The sequence below is a fragment of the Rattus rattus genome, chromosome 3, assembly GCF_011064425.1.
Source record: "Rattus rattus isolate New Zealand chromosome 3, Rrattus_CSIRO_v1, whole genome shotgun sequence".
NCBI lineage: Eukaryota > Metazoa > Chordata > Mammalia > Rodentia > Muridae > Rattus > Rattus rattus.
In genome coordinates this window covers 212676649-212697948 of record NC_046156.1, presented here as the reverse complement: position 1 = coordinate 212697948, position 21300 = coordinate 212676649, and positions in this window count along the sequence as shown.

The following is a 21300-nucleotide window of genomic DNA, read 5'->3' as shown; positions in this document are numbered from 1 at the left end:
ATGAGTGCATACCATGTATGTCTTTCTGTGATTGGGTTAGCTCACTCAGGATGATATTTTCCAGTTCCAACCATTTGCCTACAAATTTCATAAACTCGTTGTTTTTGATAGCTGAGTAATATTCCATTGTGTAGATATACCACATTTTCTGTATCCATTCCTCTGTTGAAGGGCATCTGGGTTCTTTCCAGCTTCTGGCTATTATAAATAAGGCTGCGATGAACATAGTGGAGCACGTGTCTTTTTTATATGTTGGGGCATCTTTTGGGTATATGCCCAAGAGAGGGATAGCTGGATCCTCAGGCAGTTTAATGTCCAATTTTCTGAGGAACCTCCAGACTGATTTCCAGAATGGTTGTACCAGTCTGCAATCCCACCAACAATGGAGGAGTGTTCCTCTTTCTCCACATCCTCGCCAGCATTTGCTGTCACCTGAGTTTTGATCTTAGCCATTCTCACTGGTGTGAGGTGAAATCTCAGGGTTGTTTTTGATTTGCATTTCCCCTGATGACTAAAGATGTTGAACATTTCTTTAGGTGTTTCTCAGCCATTCGGCATTCCTCAGCTGTGAATTCTTTGTTTAGCTCTGAACCCCATTTTTTTAATAGGGTTATTTGTCTCCCTGCGTTCTAACTTTTTGAGTTCTTTGTATATTTTGGATATAAGGCCTCTATCTGTTGTAGGATTGGTAAAGATCTTTTCCCAATCTGTTGGTTGCCGTTTGTCCTAACCACAGTGTCCTTTGCCTTACAGAAGCTTTGCAGTTTTATGAGATCCCATTTGTCGATTCTTGATCTTAGAGCATAAGCCATTGGTGTTTTTTGTTCAGGAAATTTTTCCAGTGCCCATGTGTTCCAGATGCTTCCCTAGTTTTTCTTCTATTAGTTTGAGTGTGTCTGGTTTGATGTGGAGGTCCTTGATCCACTTGGACTTAAGCTTTGTACAGGGTGATAAGCATGGATCGATCTGCATTCTTCTACATGTTGACCTCCAGTTGAACCAGCACCATTTGCTGAAAATGCTATCTTTTTTCCATTGGATGGATTTGGCTCCTTTGTCAAAAATCAAGTGACCATAGGTGTGTGGATTCATTTCTGGGTCTTCAATTCTGTTCCATTGGTCTATCTGTCTGTCTCTGTACCAATACCATGCAGTTTTTATCACTATTGCTCTGTAATACTGCTTGAGTTCAGGGATAGTGATTCCCCTGAAGTCCTTTTTTATTGTTGAGGATAGTTTTAGCTATCCTGGGTTTTTGTTATTCAGATGAATTTGCAAATTGTTCTGTCTAACTCTTTGAAGAATTGGATTGGTATTTTGATGGGGATTGCATTGAATCTGTAGATCGCTTTTGGTAAAATGGCCATTTTGACTATATTAATCCTGCCAATCCATGAGCATGGGAGATCTTTCCACCTTCTGAGGTCTTCTTCAATTTCTTTCTTCAGTGTCTTGAAGTTCCTATTGTACAGATCTTTTACTTGCTTGGTTAAAGTCACACCGAGGTATTTTATATTATTTGGGTCTATTATGAAGGGTGTCGTTTCCCTAATTTCGTTCTCGGCTTGTTTCTCTTTTGTGTAGAGGAAGGCTACTGATTTATTTGAGTTAATTTTATACCCAGCCAATTTGCTGAAGTTGTTTATCAGCTTTAGTAGTTCTCTGGTGGAACTTTTGGGATCACTTAAATATACTATCATATCATCTGCAAATAGTGATATTTTGACTTCTTCTTTTCCGATCTGTATCCCCTTGACCTCCTTTTGTTGTCTGATTGCTCTGGCTAGAACTTCAAGAACTATATTGAATAAGTAGGGAGAGAGTGGGCAGCCTTGTCTAGTCCCTGATTTTAGTGGGATTGCTTCAAGTTTCTCTCCATTTAGTTTAATGTTAGCCACTGGTTTGCTGTATATGGCTTTTACTATGTTTAGGTATGGGCCTTGGATTCCTATTCTTTCCAGGACTTTTATCATGAAGGGGTGTTGAATTTTGTCAAATGCTTTCTCAGCATCTAATGAAATGATCATGTGGTTTTGTTCTTTCAGTTTGTTTATATAATGGATCACGTTGATGGTTTTCCGTATATTAAACCATCCCTGCATGCCTGGGATGAAGCCTACTTGATCATGGTGGATGATTGTTTTGATGTGCTCTTGGATTCGGTTTGCCAGAATTTTGTTGAGTATTTTTGCGTCGATGTTCATAAGGGAAATTGGTCTGAAGTTCTCTTTCTTTGTTGGGTCTTTGTGTGGTTTAGGTATAAGAGTAATTGTGGCTTCATAGAAGGAATTCGGTAGTGCTCCATCTGTTTCAATTTTGTGGAATAGTTTGGATAATATTGGTATGAGGTCTCCTATGAATGTCTGATAGAATTCTGCACTAAACCCGTCTGGACCTGGGCTCTTTTTGGTTGGGAGTCCTTTAATGACTGCTTCTATTTCCTTAGGAGTTATGGGGTTGTTTAACTGGTTTATCTGTTCCTGATTTAACTTCGGTACCTGGTATCTGTCTAGGAAATTGTCCATTTCCTGTGATTTTCAAGTTTTGTTGAATATAGGCTTTTATAGTAAGATCTGATGATTTTTTTTGAATTTCCTCTGAATCTGTAGTTATGTCTCCCTTTTTCATTTCTGATTTTGTTAATTTGGACACACTCTCTGTGTCCTCTCGTTAGTCTGGCTAAGGGTTTATCTATCTTGTTGATTTTCTCAAAGAACCAACTTTTGGTTCTGTTGATTCTTTCTATGGTCCTTTTTGTTTCTACTTGGTTGATTTCAGCTCTGAGTTTGATTATTTCCTGCCTTCTACTCCTCCTGGGTGTATTTGCTTCTTTTTGTTCTAGAGCTTTTAGGTGTGCTGTCAAGCTGCTGACATATGCTCTTTCCTGTTTCTTTCTGCAGGCACTCAGCGCTATGAGTTTTCCTCTTAGCACAGCTTTCATTGTGTCCCATAAGTTTGGGTATGTTGTACCTTCATTTTCATTAAATTCTAAAAAGTTTTTAATTTCTTTCTTTATTTCTTCCTTGACCAGGTTATCATTGAGTAGAGCATTGTTCAATTTCCACGTACATGTGAGCCTTCTTCCCTTATTGTTATTGAAGACCAGCTTTAGGCCATGGTGGTCCCGATAGCACGCATGGGATTATTTCTATCTTTCTGTATCTGTTGAGGCCTGTTTTTGACCAATTATATGGTCAATTTTGGAGAAAATACCATGAGGAGCTGAGAAGAAGGTATATCCTTTTGCATTAGGGTAGAACGTTCTATAAATATCCGTTAAGTCCATTTGGCTCATGACTTCTCTTCGTCTGTCTATGTCTCTGTTTAATTTCTGTTTCCATGATCTGTCCATTGATGAGAGTGGGGTGTTGAAATCTCCTACTATTATTGTGTGAGGTGCAATGTGTGTTTTGAGCTTTAGTAAGGTTTCTTTTAGTATGTAGGTGCCCTTGTATTTGGGGCATAGATATTTAGGATTGAGAGTTCATCTTGGTGGATTTTTCCTTTGATGAATATAAAGTGTCCTTCCTTATCTTTTTTGATGACTTTTAGTTGGAAATTGATTTTATTTGATATTAGAATGGCTACTCCAGCTTGCTTCTTCCGACCATTTGCTTGGAAAGTTGTTTCCCAGCCTTTCACTCTGAGGTAGTGTCTGTCTTTGTCTCTGAGGTGTGTTTCCTGTAGGCAGCAGAATGCAGGGGTCCTCGCTTGATCCAGTTTGTTAATCTATGTCTTTTTATTGGGGGAGTTGAGGCCATTGATGTTGAGAGATATTAAGAATAGTGATTATTGCTTCCTGTTATATTCATATTTGGATGTGAGGTTGTGTTTGTGTGCTTTTCTTCTTTTTTGTTGCCAAGACGATTAGTTTCTTGCCTCTTCTTGGGTATAGCTTGCCTCCTTATGTTGGGCTTTACCATTTATTATCCTTTGTGTGCTGGTTTGTAGAAAGATATTGTGTAAATTTGGTTTTGTCATGGAATATCTTGGTTTCTCCATCTATGTTAATTGAGAGTTTTGCAGATACAGTAGCCTGGGCTGGCATTTGTGTTCTCTTAGGGTCTGTATGACATCAGTCCAGGATCTTCTGGCCTTCATAGTTTCTGGCCGAGAAGTCTGGTGTGATTCTGATGGGTCTGCCTTTATATGTTACTTGACCTTTTTCCCTTACTGCTTTTAATATTCTTTCTTTATTTTGAGCGTTTAGTGTTTTGACTATTATGTGACGGAGGTGTTTCTTTTCTGGTCCAATCTATTTGGAGTTCTGTAGGCTTCTTGTATGCCTATGGGTATCTCTTTTTAGGTTAGGAAGTTTTCTTCTATGATTTTTTGAAGATATTTACTGGTCCTTTGAGCTGGGAGTCTTCACTCTCTTCTATACCTATTATCCTTAGGTTTGATCTTCTCATTGAGTCCTGGATTTCCTGTATGTTTTGGACCAGTAGCTTTTCAGCTTTACATTATCTTTGACAGTTGAGTCAATGATTTCTATGGAATCTTCTGCTCCTGAGATTCTCTCTTCCATCTCTTGTATTCTGTTGGTGAAGCTTGTATCTACAGCTCCTTGTCTCTTCTTTTGGTTTTTTCTATATCAGGGTTATTTCCATGTGTTCTTTCTTGATTGCTTCTATTTCCATTTTAATTCCTTCAACTGTTTGATTGTGTTTTCCTGGAATTCTTTCAGGATTTTTATTCCTCTCTGTGAGGCTTCTACTTGTTTTAATGTTTTCCTGTGTTTCTCTAAGGGAGTTCTTCACGTCTTTCTTGAAGTCCTCCAGCATCATGATCAAATATGATTTTGAAACTAGATCTTGCTTTTCTGGTGTGTTTGGATATTCCATGTTTGTTTTGGTGGGAGAATTGGGTTCCGATGATGTCATGTAGTCTTGGTTTCTGTTGCTTGGGTTCCTAAACACTCTGCCATCAGATTATCTCTAGTGTTACTTTGTTCTGCTATTTCTGACAGTGGCTAGACTGTCCTATAAGCCTGTGTGTCAGGAGTGCTGTAGACCTGTTTTACTGTTTTCTTTCTGCCAGTATTGGGGACAGAGTGTTCTGCTTTACGTGCGTGTAGTTTTTTCCCACAGGTCTTCAGCTGTTCCTGTGGGCCTGTGTCTTGAGTTCACCAGGCAGGTCACTTGCAGCAGAAAAGTTGGTCTTACCTGTGGCCCCCGAGGCCTGTTCATTGAGCTTGCTGCCCACGGGCTCTCCAGGTGGCAGCACCCAGGAAGATCTGCGCCGCCCTTCCTGGAGGCTCCGTGCACCAAGTTCCAGATGGCCTCCGTGTTTCCTCTTTGGTCCCAAGGCTCAAGTTAGCTCATGAGGTTCTGCCCACGGCTCTCCAGCGTGGGCGACCAGGAAGATCTCGCCGCCTCTTCCTGGGGAGCCTCCGTGCACTGGGTTCCAGATGGCCTCTGGTGTTTTCCTCTGGCGTCTAAGATGTGTGTGCAGAGAGCAATCTCTTCTGGTTTCCCAGGCGTGTCTGCCTCTCTGAAGGTTTAGCTCTCCCTCCCACGGGATTTGGGTGCAAAGAACTGTTTATCCGGTCTGTTTCCTTCAGGTTCCGGCGGTGTCTCAGGCAGGGCTCCTGCCTCACGTGGGCCCTCTCCCACGGGAGCCCAGAGGCCTTATACAGTTTCCTCTTGGGCCAGGGATGTGGGGCAGGGGTGGGCAGTGTTGGTGGTCTCTTCTGCTCTGCAGCCTCAGGAGTGCCCACCTGACCAGGCGGTATCTCTCCACGGGTTCTGGGAGCAGAGAGCTGCTGCGGGCAGGGATCCAAGGTGTCAATTCGGTATTTTATAAAGCCTAACAGTTAATACATTGCCAGTAGTCTTCAAAGAGACTTTAAGCTTTGGATGTCTGAACACTATCTGAATTATGAGGCTACATGGACCTCTGAAGTTAATCTGAAAGCATTTTACATTGTGAAATGGACATATGCCTACAGAGGGTGAAATACATTTTGCATGTAAAATAACCACACAGTCTCATGTGCTTAAACATTTGGTCACCAGCTGGTGGTGCCATCTTGGGAAGTTGTAGAATGTTCAGGAGACAAGTCCTAGCTGGAAGAAATGGGTTACTGGCAAGAAGGTTTAAATATTATTGGCCTCAGTTATGGCCTGATTGTTCTGTTTTGTTTACAACACGTGCAGCAATGTTTTCCCCACCATGTTGAAGTACCCTGAAACCATGAGATGAAATCAGAAAGTAATACTGATACTAAATGACAGTAAAATATGATGTATCCTGTTTACTGAGAAGACCCATGTGAATATTCCTTCATCTATTAGAATGTTTGAGCAGCCACATTTAATAAATATACAAAGGTTTCTTCATTTAAATTGTTGCTGAAGTTGTTAATCAAGTTGCTACTCACCATTTCTTTATTTTTATTTGATATTAATAAAAGACCCAGGCAATTATTAAGAAAAATTGCTTAACATATAACAAAGACACATGTTCCACTATGTTCATGGCAGTTGTATTTACAATAGCCAGAAGCTGTAAAGAACCCAGATATCCTTCAACAGAGGAATGGATACAGAAAATGTGGTACATCTATACAATGGAGTACTACTCAGTCACTAAAAACGATGACTTCATGAAATTCATAAACAAATGAATGGAACTAGAAAATATCATCCTGAGTGAGGTAAGCAATCACAAAAAAAAAAAAAACAACCACACATGGTATGCACTCACTGATAAGTAGATATTAGCCAAAAAATCTTGAATTATCCAAGATACAATCCACAGACCACATGAAGCTCAAGAAGAAGGGCAAAGTACAGATGCTTCACTCCTTCCTAAAGGTGGGAACAAAAATATTCATAGGAGGAGAAACGGAAACAAACTTTTGAGCAGAGACTGAAGGAATGGCCATTCAGAGCCTGACCCACCTGAGGATCCAGTCCATATACATACAGCCACCAAACCCAGACACTATTGCTGATGCCAGGAAGTGCATCTAACTGTCTCCTGATATAACTGTCTCTTGAGAGGCTCTGCCAGAGCATGACAAATACAGAGGCAAATACTCACAGTGAACCATTGAACTGAGAATGGGGTCCACGTTGGAGGAATTAGAGAAATTATTGAAAGAACTGAGGGCCTTGCAACCCCATAAGAACAATACCAACCAACCAGAGCTCCCAGGGACTAAATCACCATCCAAATAGTACACATGGACAGACCCATGGCTCCAGCTGCATATGTAGCAGAGGATGGTCTTTTGGGGGCACCAATGGGAGGAGAAGCCCTTAGTGTGATAAATTAGAGGATTACATTAGTGTCTACATCTGAATAATATTGTGTGTATATATATGCATATATATATATCATCACATTATCTACATAATTTTCATGGATATGTAACGTAATCATACACAGCTAATGTGAATCGTGCTGCAATAAGCCTGAGGATGCAGATGACTTTTAAGTTTGTTGGTGTCATTATCTTTGGCTTTATTCCCAACAAAGAGATTGCTGGGTCACATGGTAGAGATCTACTTTTTTATTTGTTTGTTTGTTTTTAGACAATTCAATGTTGTCATCCATACTGGCTGCATTAATTTACATTTTCTCAAAAATAATGGCTATTATTCATTCTCCACCAAAATTGCTGCAGATAGAAGTTCCTTTTATAGGACAAAAGGAGAGAGAACTGTTCCTTCTATATGCTTTGTTCTATTTGGATCTTCAATAGACAGACTATTCTCTGCCCATTTTGATAATCTTTTCTGAGACTACCGATTCAAAAGTTATTATCTTTCAAAAAACAAGAAAGCAATATAGAAATCACAGAAACTGTGCCCTTCCTTCACCGAGTGAGAAGAAATGATCTTAGCCCCACAATAGAGAATTGAGGCCAAGAACTGTATACCCAGACTTCATTGACATCAGCTTTCCTTCCCTTCAGACTTTTAATGCATTTTAGTTATTTCTTCATAACCATCACATCTTGCTCATCCTACTTTGTAAACATTTAGGATTTGCTACTTTACTGTTCACTGAATTCTCCTAAGTACTTGTAAAACATTTTATAAATATCGGGCACACTGGTGCATGCAAGAGAGTCTCTTTTTCCTTATAGATAAATGTACCGTGGATTTTTAAAAGAGAAAAATATACTAAAGAGTTAGAAATTCTACAGAGAAATGGAGACAAAGGATAAGCAAACGCTACCATATATAAAGTGATACAGCACTGTGGGGTGGAAGTACAGTTCAATGGAAAGCACCAGGGAGTACACACAGAGCTTGGGTAGCTCCCCACCCATAATTGCAAGAGTTCAGTAGATTCTTACTCAGCTACCTACTCGAACATAGGGAAGGATTGAATACTGACTTCTGAGAACATAGACAGTTTACAATGCGAAGACCCCAATGCAGACTCCTGTGAGCAAGCCAAAGCACCAGCACATCCTTGCCTTCTTTAAAAAATTTCTTATAAGCACAAAGAAGAGTTCAAAATTAAATGAAAGACATCATCCTGATCAGTAGGGCAACTACCTGGATGCCAGTGATGTGATTTTACACTAGTGTCCTCATGTTCCCTCTACTTCCTCCACCAGGGACAGGAAAAGAGGGGGTAAGTAAAAAGCAGTCAGTCTCACCTGAGTGACTGTGAATTCCTGTGCTGGAATTTTTAGTGTTTTACCAAAAAAGAAAGTTGGTCATCTTGAAAGTACATAAAACACGACACTATTTAGAGCGACGGTGAAATGAAACCTTGTGGGCTCACTGTGAAGTTTGCAACATTTGACAAATTGTAATTCTGTTCTTTGCAAACTTCTAAACACTTCCTGCTAAGTGACAACAAGCTTCAGCAAGTTTCCACAAACCTTCTGCAGCTTCTTCATCTCACGATAAAGAACAGATGCCTCTGAGGGGCTGCTGTGAGCTCTTCTGTTCTCTGTACAATATGCACACGTACAGAAAGGAATTCACATTCGATGAAAACGTGAGAGCCAAGGCCTCCAGAAAATGTTGGCAATGAGTGTAAGGCATTCCAACAGCTGGCCTGGATCAAGGGCTCTCTGTCAATCATAGACAAATGTGATAGACTTGTGACTTTGTGGCAAAAGTGACAAAATTTACAGTTTGAGTGAGTCACATCAATAACAAAGTAATTTGGGTTGTAAAAATACACAAAGATGCTCCAATTTGTTTTCTAACACATTTAATAAAAATTAATGTATATTTTCATATTTAATAATTGAAAACTGAAAAGTTAGGAAAATGCAAATACTTCTGATCATTTTAATGTAATTTATTAGAGGAAAATATATTATTTCTTACCAAGATATTTCTTACCAAGAATATAAATGCTTATAAGTTCAAGTGAAAGCCCCAGTGTGCTTTGAAAAATTCAGCAGGTTTACTATGTACTTGATTTTAAAGTTAGAGTTTATGTGCACTCAGTAACTAAACCATAAATTTATGTACCTGTTTGCAGGTAGAATCTTTTCAGTATGTAAACAAATTTTGCAACCCTTTACATGGACTCTAATTTTGGTTTTGTCCAATATTTTCTAAAGCAAAGTTTGTTTTAGACTTGTATATTCTTCAAGACAACAAAAAATTCTTAATATGAAAGAGTTCCTTACATTCATGCTTTTGTGATCTGGATCTGAAAATTCATTTATCATCATTGTCAAAGACACTAGGCTTTCCCCAGGATATATAGGGGAAATCGAAACTGGAAATTCTGAATAACAGTTAAAATGAACAAACAAATGAGCAAAAATAATAACGATTTAAATATTTACTACTGTTTTCATTTAAGAAAATACACAAACACTAAAGCAGGAATATCAGCAAACTTTATAAGTACTAAAAGAGTGTCACATAATATTAAAGAAAAAATAAAGTTACTGAGAAGAATAAAGAGTTTTAGTGTAAAGTTAAAGAAATAGTGAGTTTTCAAATTGGTGAAAAACAGAGACATGTCTATGAATATGTACATTTTGAGACAAGCAATAGAAAGAAAACTGGAATCATCTCCTTATTCAAAATATATTTCAGACATGTCTTAGTCAGTGTTCTATTGCTATGAAGAGATACCGTGACCACAGCAACTCTTGGAAAGGAAATTGTTAAATGGGACTTACAGTTTCCATCATCATCATGATGTGAAGCTTGAATGTTGGGTGAAAATTCTCAATTATAGTGAATATTTAAGTTCTAACACTTTTTCTTCATTTATTACTTCTACTGGTGCTATTTTATTGATTTCAATTAATAAAATAATGCACATAGTGAGCTTACAAAATGGGAGTTTAGTAGATGATAGAATTCCATGTTTCTCGTAATCTGCATTCTTTTTAAACTTAAACATCTCTCAGGTTTGTTTTCATCTATAAAAGGGGCTGGTAAGGGTGTTTGGTCCAAAGAATTGTTATTAGAACTGGATGAGTTAAAACACTTAAAGTGATGACAATATTATCTAGCATGTGGCATACATTCCCAGCAGTGTGGGATGCTATATCTTCTCAGATGTCATGATTCATACAATGTGTAACCCAAACCAGGAATCCTATAAGAATAAAATCAGGCATGATTAATAATTTCATAAAATCAAAAGTAAAATCCTGAATAGCCTTAGGAACCCTAGGTTATGCAATCACCACTTTTGACACTTAAATGCCATTAGCTTTACATTTCAAATAGAACAAAAACAGACTAAGCGAAATAATGTGAGAGTCAAACTTTATAGACCTTAACAAGTTCTCTGTAGACTTTAAAATTATCTAACTTCATTTCGTCATTTCTTGATAGAGTGAACTTAGGTCTATAAAGTTCAAAAAACTTAACCAAATTCTTAGTCACTGATTTGTAAACCTGGAAGAAGGGCCCCAGTGACTTGGTTTGTTGACTTTGTTGAAATTTTATCTGCAGTAGAATAGAAAATAAGTATAATCTTTCTTAAATTTTTATATTAAAGAACTAGCCACAACTGAGTGATGAGTTTTTTATGGGAGGATTTCACGCCAAGAGTAATGTCTCAAAAGGTATGGATAAGAACAATGGGGATGGCTATACTGTGTGCAGATCAAAGCTAAGTGGACACACAGGCATCCACTGAGTCTTTCAAAGGTGGCTGGGTATTGTTTTAACCATGCTTAATGACGATATGCGTTTATTAAACCACTCCCTCGAAGGGAATATTTCCCTTTCTTTAGTGATTACATGTGTGTTTGGTTTTGGAAGGTCCACCCGTTCTTCCTGTACTCAAGTTCTCTGATCCCACCCACAGGTTTCCGAGGCACGGCTGATGTACAGGACCAGACAGGACATCCACAAATATCCAGGATCTATACAAGGTGCTGCAGGAAAGGCTACAGGGCTCAGATCAAGCCCATCAGGTCAGGGACAGATTTCGATGCCAGGAAGTAGGAGTGTCTTCTACCGAGTGTGCCTTTCTAGTGAAAATGCTGCTTCTCTCTGCCACAGCTTACAGCAGAAAGACTGAGACAAAATATCCCTTTGCTTAGAGCAGTGGGGCCTGCATTCTTCTATGCTTCCATTCTGAAAAGGCGTCTGGGAACCTCACTGAGCACATTCTCAGCCCTGCCTCCACCACTACTGGCAGAATAAGGGGAACAGAGCTAAGCCCAGAGTTTATATTAAAAAATGATATCAGCAAAATAGGAATTGCATAACACCTGAAGAATCTTTCTCTGCTAATCTGTATGCAGGGATGTTGCTGTGACATTCTTCAGTGCATCTGTGCAGATTCATCTTGAACTGATACGTGCCCAGGGGCATTTTCTCATACGCCTAGCCAGTAAGTGGCATGGGGAGGTCAATTGTGAGTGTTTCTAGTGACAATTTTGAGGCCTTCTAGAACAGGAGAGATCAACTTCACCCATGGCTTCATGTGGACTGAATTTGACTCTTACGTTGCCTCTTACAAGTAAGTTATTTTGTTTACGTCTCCTAAATACTTATTTTACTTAATTTTTATACTGGACGTTACACTCATTTTGCCATGCGGGTTTTGGGTACTTGTGTATCTAAGCTGAGATATCTCAGATGTTAAAATCCACAAATTGTTGAACCACACAGCCAGGGCTGCAGCTTCTGTTCAAAAACAAAGTCCTGAGTAGCAGGTCTGTCTAAAGTTCAGGCTAAGATTATACATGGCTGTCTCTACTTGAAAGCAGAGGCACTCGTCTTAATTCTTTTTCTTGTATTAAGGCCCTACTGGCTAAATGATGCCCATCTACTTCAGTAAGGATGGCTATTTTAACTCAGACTTCCAAATAAAATGTTAAAGTCTGTTAGAAACACTTATATAGATACACTCCAAAAATGTTCAACCTTAATCCAGCCAAGTAGACGTATTTGAGGAGACATGCTATGCAGGCTAAAGAGTTGACTCTCTTTCATGAAGAATATAGTCATACTTCTGAAGCACTGACTTACTGAATACCAATTGTATATATGTAGAATATCAGCAAAGATGTCAGTTAAATCCCAGTTCCCACATAATAATAATAATATTGTTATTAATTAATATTAAGGTTACCTGTCTTATGGCTATGTGATTTGAACACTCTTTGAAAAACATCAATAAACTAGGCAAAGTACAACGTGAGTTCTCTAGCACGTCTTGGTTGTTAATCCAAGTGACACAGTAAAACTGGGGTCATCCAGCGATTAGCTACCCTTTCTCCACCCCTACCATACTAGTAGGGGTGAGTGGAAATGAACCGGTTGCTACAATTACAATAAAATACAACCACACAAAACACACAGCAGTAAGCTGAAGTGGAAATGAAAAGAGGCCTGCTCTAAAATAGACCATTGCCTCACAAGCTCCCACACTTGGCTAAAGCACAGAGCTGCTGCGGTTACCAGTACTCAAATCGTGTATTTGAAAAGTTCACCTAAACTAACCTCACCCTGCCATAGCCTGCCTTGTTAGAATACCTGATGACCTTACAAAATTGGCCAAAGACTATAGTGGTAAGCTTAGAATAGCAAGTGAAAATAGAAAGCTGAAGGTGGAATGAAAGACTAGTAGCCAAATACTAGTTTATCACGTGCTTTTTATTTTCCCGTGCGAAATAAGGGCAGGCATGGAACAACACAGGCGCAGACTTGTCAGGCTTTCTGTGTGGTGGAAGTGGAAGGTACGCCTTCCTCTCAGGAGGCAGGTGTCAGCTCCAGGATGAAGGTTATGCGACTCCTCCAGAGGCGTTCGCAGGAACTCTGGATGTGTCAGCCGGGCCTGTGCTGTTTGCACTCAGCCTCTCGTCACAGTTTCAAGATGTGCGAAAATCACCGAATTAGACAGCATCATGTGAAACCAGAAGCATTTTTCTTTCTTGTTTTTCATTGTTAGAAATTGTAATTGACCTGTATAAGTAATTTCTGCCAAACGGCTTTAATAGCTGAGCTAATAATGAAGAAAGGGGAATTTGCTTCAGTAACTCAAGTGTGACAGAACTGTCAACTATGAAAAACACAACATTTTTATCCCTGAAACAAAGAATAATTTCTCCGTTTTTTTTTTCCTCCATGTAGCACCATATGATCTACAAATCTGGTTTTGCTCACTCCTCAGGAAAATCTCATAGATTAGAAATATTCTTGTTCTTCACTAATTATGTTACTCATTCCTAATTAAGCCTATTTTCTTTTTTATTTTATTTTTCTTGGATATTTTATGTATTTACATTTCAAATGTTTCCACCTCCCTCCCCATCTCCCATACCCCTCCCCCTCCCGCTGCTTCTATGATTATGACGGTGCTCCCACTGCCACCCAACCACTCCCACCTTAATGCCCTGGCACTCCCATACTTTGGGGAAATGAGCCTTCACAGGACCAAGGGCTTTTCCTCATATTGATGCTGGACAGTGTCATCCTCTGCTACATATGTGGCTGGAGTCATGGGTCATTCCATGTGCACTAATTGGTTGGGAGTTTAGTCCCTCCATGTGTACTCATTGGTTGGGGATTTTGTCCCTGGGAGCTCTGATGTGGTCTGGTTGGTTGATGTTGTTGTTCTTCCTATGGTGTCGCAAACCCCTTCAGCTCCTTTAGTCTTTTCTCTAACTCATCCATTGGGGTCCCCTTGTTCAGTCCAATGGGTTTTACTCTAGTTCTGAGTGCCTCCACGGAAATAAGACAAACATAAAGAAACATTATTCGTTCAAATATACTCTTACGTTGGGACTAGGAATGTCTGGTCCAATTTTGTCCATTTTCTCTGATTTGTACCCTAGGGTTGCTCCGAAATTTCAGTTTAGGGGCTAGTGTAACTTTCTTACTCCTATCAACTTTAGGTAAGCCATCTGCAGCTCTTAAGATTCCACACTTTCTACGTCAGCATAACTCAGAACCTTTGCTATGCAAGTGGTGTGATTCTGTTTAATCACAGTGTTTTATAACTCTGCAGATTTGCCAAGGTGCAATGATATTTAGAGGTGGCAGCAAAAGCATTACCCTTCACTCAGTGTTATACTGAGAAACCATGTGCTGAGAAGGCTGAAGAGCCATAAACAGCTTGTGGGAATGCAATGCATTAATATTATTTTCCACTACAGAATTTTGAGGGAGCAGAAATAGCTGGTTAAAAGTTCGGTCACAGCTTTGAGACACTGTAAATAATATACCTACCGAGCTGACAAGTAAACCCTGGGCAGGGCACTCTCCATGAGTCCTCAGTACATTCGAAGCATGGACATCACTGCAGAACTTGGCGAAGCGATGGACTGGTTGCCATAGCTACGTTTAGCTCATTGGATGAAAATTAACCCCACGTGGGTACATGGCGAAATTCCTCAAGTCACTTTCTTTTGAAATGTTCCTACAACTCTGTCTTACCACAACATTAATATTATTAGTAGAAGGGCTTAGGTAATGTTTATGAAAGTGGGCATTTTCTAAAAACTATGTTTATGGAACTATCTTTATGGCTCAGAAATGTATTATCATGTATGTAGGAAATTTATGTCGGCAGGAAAATTCCCCAGAAATGCTGAAATAATGTGATGATCTGAGGTATTAGTGTAGCAGGTATCAGCAGAGGACAGGATGCTGAATACAGTAATTATGAATGAGGGGTGTTGGTTACAGGATGGACCAGGAACACAGTGCAACACTAGCAGACATACTCACAAATGTAAGCATGAAGAGTTAGGTTCCAGGGGAGTGTGAGAAGCGCCGCAGGTTTGCAAACTACAATTCACCCAATCAGATGTCTAGACAGGAAGAAAGGAACTCATTCTCCATCTTAGTTCACAAATACTACCAGATGGAAATGGAAAAGGCAAACACCAATAGGGAGTCTAGATGATAACCTAAAATATCCTTGTTAGTGTTAATAAATGAATATATCTTTTAAAAAGGACCCAAAAACCTTAACCATATGAGGTTCATGTAGATAACACTCTAATACTTCTAATTAAGAGCTCACTTTGTAAAAGCACATCATTAAGACGGTTGTTCAGCAAGAGAAGCTATTGCTGCATAAGCCTAATGGCCTGAGTTAATTCCTGGAAGCCAAGCCTACGTCCAGTGCAGTGGCATGCATCTGCAGTCCTAGGAATTCTATAATAAAACAGGAGACCGAGACAGGAGATCTCCAAGAGTTCAGAGACCAACTATTCCGGAGTTTGTTACAGAATGAGAGAGTGACAGGCTGGAGACAAGAAGCTTCAAAAAGATCTCCTGTGACCTCTACTCATGTAGAGGTGGCATGCGCACACACAGACACACACACACACACACACACACACACACACTCACACACACACACATACAACAAACACACAAAGAAAAATAAAATGAAAAGTGTAAACAGCAAGTAGTTAAAGACATTTGTAAAACATAAAATATCAAGAACTTGAAAACAACTTAAATAGGTCACAGGACAATCTGCTCAGTCTAATATATACACTTCCCATAACAAGATGCCCTTATAGTTACTACATAAATCTAACAGCAAGTTATTGTTGAGTTCATCCACATTTCATCATGAAAGGAAAATGTAACACTATTTAGTGCTATGGGAAATCCTTACTTCAGGAAAAAGTTAACAGTGAAAACATGTTAATCCTTTACTCTGAGTACCCAGTAGCGTGTATCTGTGGCACAGATCAGAAACAAAGCAGCCTAAACATGGCAATAAATTTTTAATGGCTCTCTTCGTCAAATTAATATTTCTTATTAAAATAGAACTGGTCATCTTGACTATAAGAATATGCTCAAAATTTTCTTAAATGTCTTTATATCCCCAACACAGTTCTATTTTCATAGTCTAATTGTTTAGGGGAAAACTGCACCTCTCTGAAAGTTCAACTCAAAAATTTCTGTAAGTATGTGGAAAGTGTGTTGTTTGAAACAGCAGACGATCGTGGAATTTGTGACATAATCAGATTCAGGCAAGACTCTGAGAACATCTCTTTCCTTCCCCTCAGTGTGCACCTGTACTATTGTGAATGATGCTTATTTATATAGAAATAGAGCAGTCAGTGCCTGTTGGCATGCTCCTTCCAACTTAGCGCCACTCTGACGAACAAAAGACTACAAAACCTAATCAAACAGCTGTTTGATGCATCCCCTCTGTGGAAAGGTCATAAGCATAAATATATTTCCTTAAGTAAATTATAATATCTTACAGGTGGTTTGCTCAAGTGCTAAAGAGAGAGGCCAGGGAAGGATTGAGAATCAAAAGAACATGGAGATTTATGTCCACTGGGGGATTGTAGGGGATACTTAATAAACACAGATAGCTTAGGTAGACTGACCATACCTGGCAACAAAAGAAAACGATAATACTGGTTCGGAAAAGCAAGCATTAGAAATCCCATACCCTTTCTCATCTTCCTTTATTTGCTAACATTAGTTTTATTTCTTGCACTACAGCAAATGCCACGGCGATGTGTTAGCTTCCAATATGGAGAGATAACTACAGAGACAAGCCTTGAATGTCATGAGTATTCCAGCAGCTCCTGATAAGTAATGTCTACTCTCAGTGTGCACTAAGTAGAAGAAGTTCATGGACAGTGGAAAGAAAGTAGAGTGGTGCCTGTTGGTAAGCACATATGTTAAGTTCTTTCCATGATCCTCCTACAATTACCAATGCACAGTACAAAGAATCACCAGCATTCCAGTTACCCAAAGGTAAGCTATAGTGCTAAAAGCAAGAAAGGCTAGGCCTAAAGTCATACCGTGCTATATCAAGGGCAAACATAATCCTTTAAATCAAGTACATTGAAAACCATCCTCATTTGCAAAAGGATTAACTGAGGCCCTGTACTTTACAGTTGTGTAACTTGGTCTCCTTGTGTGATACCAAATGATGGGAGCAGGAACTATCTCTGACTCTGTTACCTGACTTTGGGACCCTTTCACCCTAAGGGATTTCCTAGACGCACCTTAAAAGAAGAGGAGTTGCCTAGTTTTATGTAGATTGATATGCCATGTTAGATATGCATAGAGACTGGTCCCATTCTGAAGACAAACAGAAGAGGAACGGATGGGGGAGGGGCAGGGACTAGGAAAGGAGTTGGAGGGGAAATTGGTGTAGGGATGTAAAATAAATAAAATTTTAAAAAATTAAAAAACAAGCTCAGATGTATATAACAAAAGTTGCATATGCATAGTCCCACTTTGTGGTTGACATACTTAGAAGCATACCTAAGTATAAATTAGAAAGGAAATTAAACCATTCTTAAAATGGATATAAGATGAACAAATCAAAGTTGTAATTTCATTGGGGCTAATGCAAAACATGCGGCTCAGCTTCCCTCTACTTGATTATGAAAATACTACAAAACAGTAATCCCCAAAACATCATGGTGTGCACATAAATAGAATAACTGAGGAATAAATACAGTAACAATGAAACAAGGCAGAGGCTGGAAACTAAGTCCACATGCCTAAAGTCAACTGATTAATTTTAAAAAGGTGTTAAGGACATACACTAGAGCATACCTTTCCATAAATAATGGTAGAGACATCAGAGATCCACATGCAGATGAATGAAATTATGCCCCAGCCCTTACCAGTTACACATACAAATGCAAATGGAAAAAAAAGGTGTACCCAAATTGCTTAAAATTATGAGAAAACAACTGGGAGAAATGCTGCAGAACATTGGTGTAAACCAGAATTATCTGAACAAGACCTCAAGAGATGATTGGTGGAGAAAACTGAGATCCTTACAATTACAATGCTTCACAAGAAAAAAGAAACAAAACACAGGACAATAAAGAGAGAAAATAAACAATTTACTGAATGAAAGAGATCTACGCCAGCTACACACTGAAAGAGGACTAAAAGAATTCTGTATCCAAAACACTTTTTTTTTAATGAATAATAGACCTAAAAAAACTCCACCCTAAAAAGACATGGGATGACCCACAAGGTCCACAGAAACAAACATGTCGAACAACACCATTGATGGAGAAAGTGCAAGCCGGTCCATAAGATTGCACTCTGTCCCAGCACGGATGCTGTGCTCAGGAAGAGGGAACAGGTGCTGGCAAGGACATGGAGGAAAGGGACTCCTTGCAGTCTGGAAATAAAAATTGGTGTAGCAATTATAGAAAACAGTATGGACGCTCCTCAAAAAATTCAAAAATAGATAGTAGGATCCAATCATCTCACTCCTGAGGATATATCAAAAACAAGGATATCAATATTTCAAAGAGACATCTATTATACTATGTTTGCTCCTACATTATTGACAAAAAGTCTAAAGTGAAGCCAAATTATTCATCAGCTGATAAATGGAGAAATGAATGGGTAAGGAAAATGTAGTAAAGGTGCACTATGTGATACTTTTCAGATAGAACAAACCAATGATGTCATTTTCAACAACATGCGTGGAGCTGGAAACCATTGCATCTAATAAATTAAGCCATGGACAGAAAATCAACACCAGGTGTTTTTTATGTGTGTAATCTGAGAACATTAGTCTCAGGTGAGTTAGGGGATTGTTAAAGCACAAGGAGAACTGTGGGAAGGGACAAATGAAGAGACTGTCCTCCAGGACTGGTCCCATTCCTATGGGCAAGAGTCTACTGTTCTACTGCACGTGGACAGACCACATGCAAAGCCAATGTGCTACACATTCTAAAAGAACTGAGAGGATTTTGAAGTTTCACTACAATACAATAATAAGTATTAGAATATATATATATATATATGTCTGTGTACACATATACATGTATACATTTTTTTCAACTCTACCACTATACAATTTAAACCTGTACTGAAAAATTGCATTGTACTTCATTTATATGTAAATTTAATATTTGTGGTAGCTAGAATATAAATGTAATGTATATGATTAAAATAAATATGTAAAAGGACAAAAATAAGCATAAATTCAATATATAAGCAAATAGGAAAATACACTTCATAAATTAAGTTATATACAAATGAAACTTATGTACAAAGAATACAAATAAATAAATTTTAAAAATAAACAAATTTTTAAATAAAAATTTAAAAGCATTTAACTTACTATACCAACAATGTTCTATGTATTATAAGGAAAACATAGGTAGAATTCCTATGAAAAATTCTGAAAATGTTTACCTTTTTCTGGATATCTTAACAGAAATGGCTGGCATGTATGTCTTATATTTTTGGTTGTGAGCCTAGCCTTTAACGGCTGAGCCATCTCTCCAGCCCATGTATGTCTTAACATTGCTTTGCTTAGAATGTGTAAACATGACATTTAATAATTAGGTACAGGTATATACTAAAAATCTAATGTATGTAACATTTAGACATATAGGTCTTTTCTATTACTACAGAATTAATATTTACTTTAAAAACTGTACTGATTCTCTCTCAGTAATGCTGACAGCAAAATTTTTACTTTCATTCTCTATAGTTTCTCTGCCCTTTGTCTCTGTGTATTCTTTGGGCCTCACCCAGTCTGTGAAGCTATGGCACTCCTGGAGTCGATATTTGTACTCTGGGTCATAGCTTCCAGAACATTTTGTTTCCAGCCTAAATGATCTGCCTCTACATCTTCGAAACCAAATGTCATTTTTCTTCTGATTTCTCCCCACTTGCCTCAGAATATACAACATAGAGAGGAGCCAGGGCCTAGTGCTCGGCAGAGTGTACTGTCTTTCACCAGCCATGTGAACTTGGGGACCACATTGTGGTACCATATATTTATAGTGCTTTGAGGGGCATTCTATACCAGATTTTATTGTCTTGGTTTAGAGTTTACTTCTGTCTCAACTATGGAGCAAAACACTGAGCCTTCTTCTAAATTATGCATTTCAGGTTATTGTGACCCCTGAAGCTAGGAAATTGTGCTTATTCAAGGTGAATTTTCAGATTCAAAGATGGGAGAAAAAAAGTTTCTGCTCCTGATTATGAAGAACTTCAGCTGACAGAAACACTGTAAAAACACCCCTAAAAACTCAGGACAGTGTGACAGTGTCAGACAAACTTAGAATTCTATAAAACATTCTGGTTTCTTCAATGTACGATATAAGAAATGGAATGGACTTTTTCTCAGAAAATAAAACACAACTGTAATAATCTCAGGTATGCATATTTCCTTACAAATGAACATTCGCTTATCTTTTGGCATTAACATTAGGGTTAGAAGAAGAAAAAACTTTCCTAACTGTATTTTCCTGTATTGAATTTCATGCCTCTACCTCAAGTCAAGTATGGTGTCCACTGACTGCCTCTTAAGCCTACCCAAACTCTGTTCTGTCTTCTCAGCTATTCTTTCTCCTAACTACTCCAATCAAAAATATCCATCAAGGTCTGGCTTAGGTGATCTCTCCTTTATTCTTTCTATATACTTCTGCAGAAAAATAACAAGGCCTCCAGACTTCTTCTAATACTTCTCTGATCTTACATGATTACAGTTTTTATATCATCCAATAATTACTTTAATTCAAAGATGCAGAATTTTTATGATAAACCAAAGACAAACACATATTATCACTGGGATACCTGCAGGATCTCTATATACTGGTGAAAATTAAGCCAGAGAAGAAAGCAAGCATATCAAAGGTACCTTAGCAACCAGTTTCCCATGTACTACTAATGTCTAAGTGATGATACTAAAATCTGTCCTTTAAATTATTGTAAATTTTTCATTTTTGAGAATTCAATATTAATATACAAGAAAATGTGACCATATCTATCCCCCTATTTACTTGCTCCAACAACCCTCAAAGTCCCTCAACACACCTCTTTCCAAATGTCTGTCTGACTAAGTCTGGTTACTATTTTTGTGACAAAGCACCATGCCCATGAGCAACATGAGGGGGATGGAGCACATTCCTCTTAC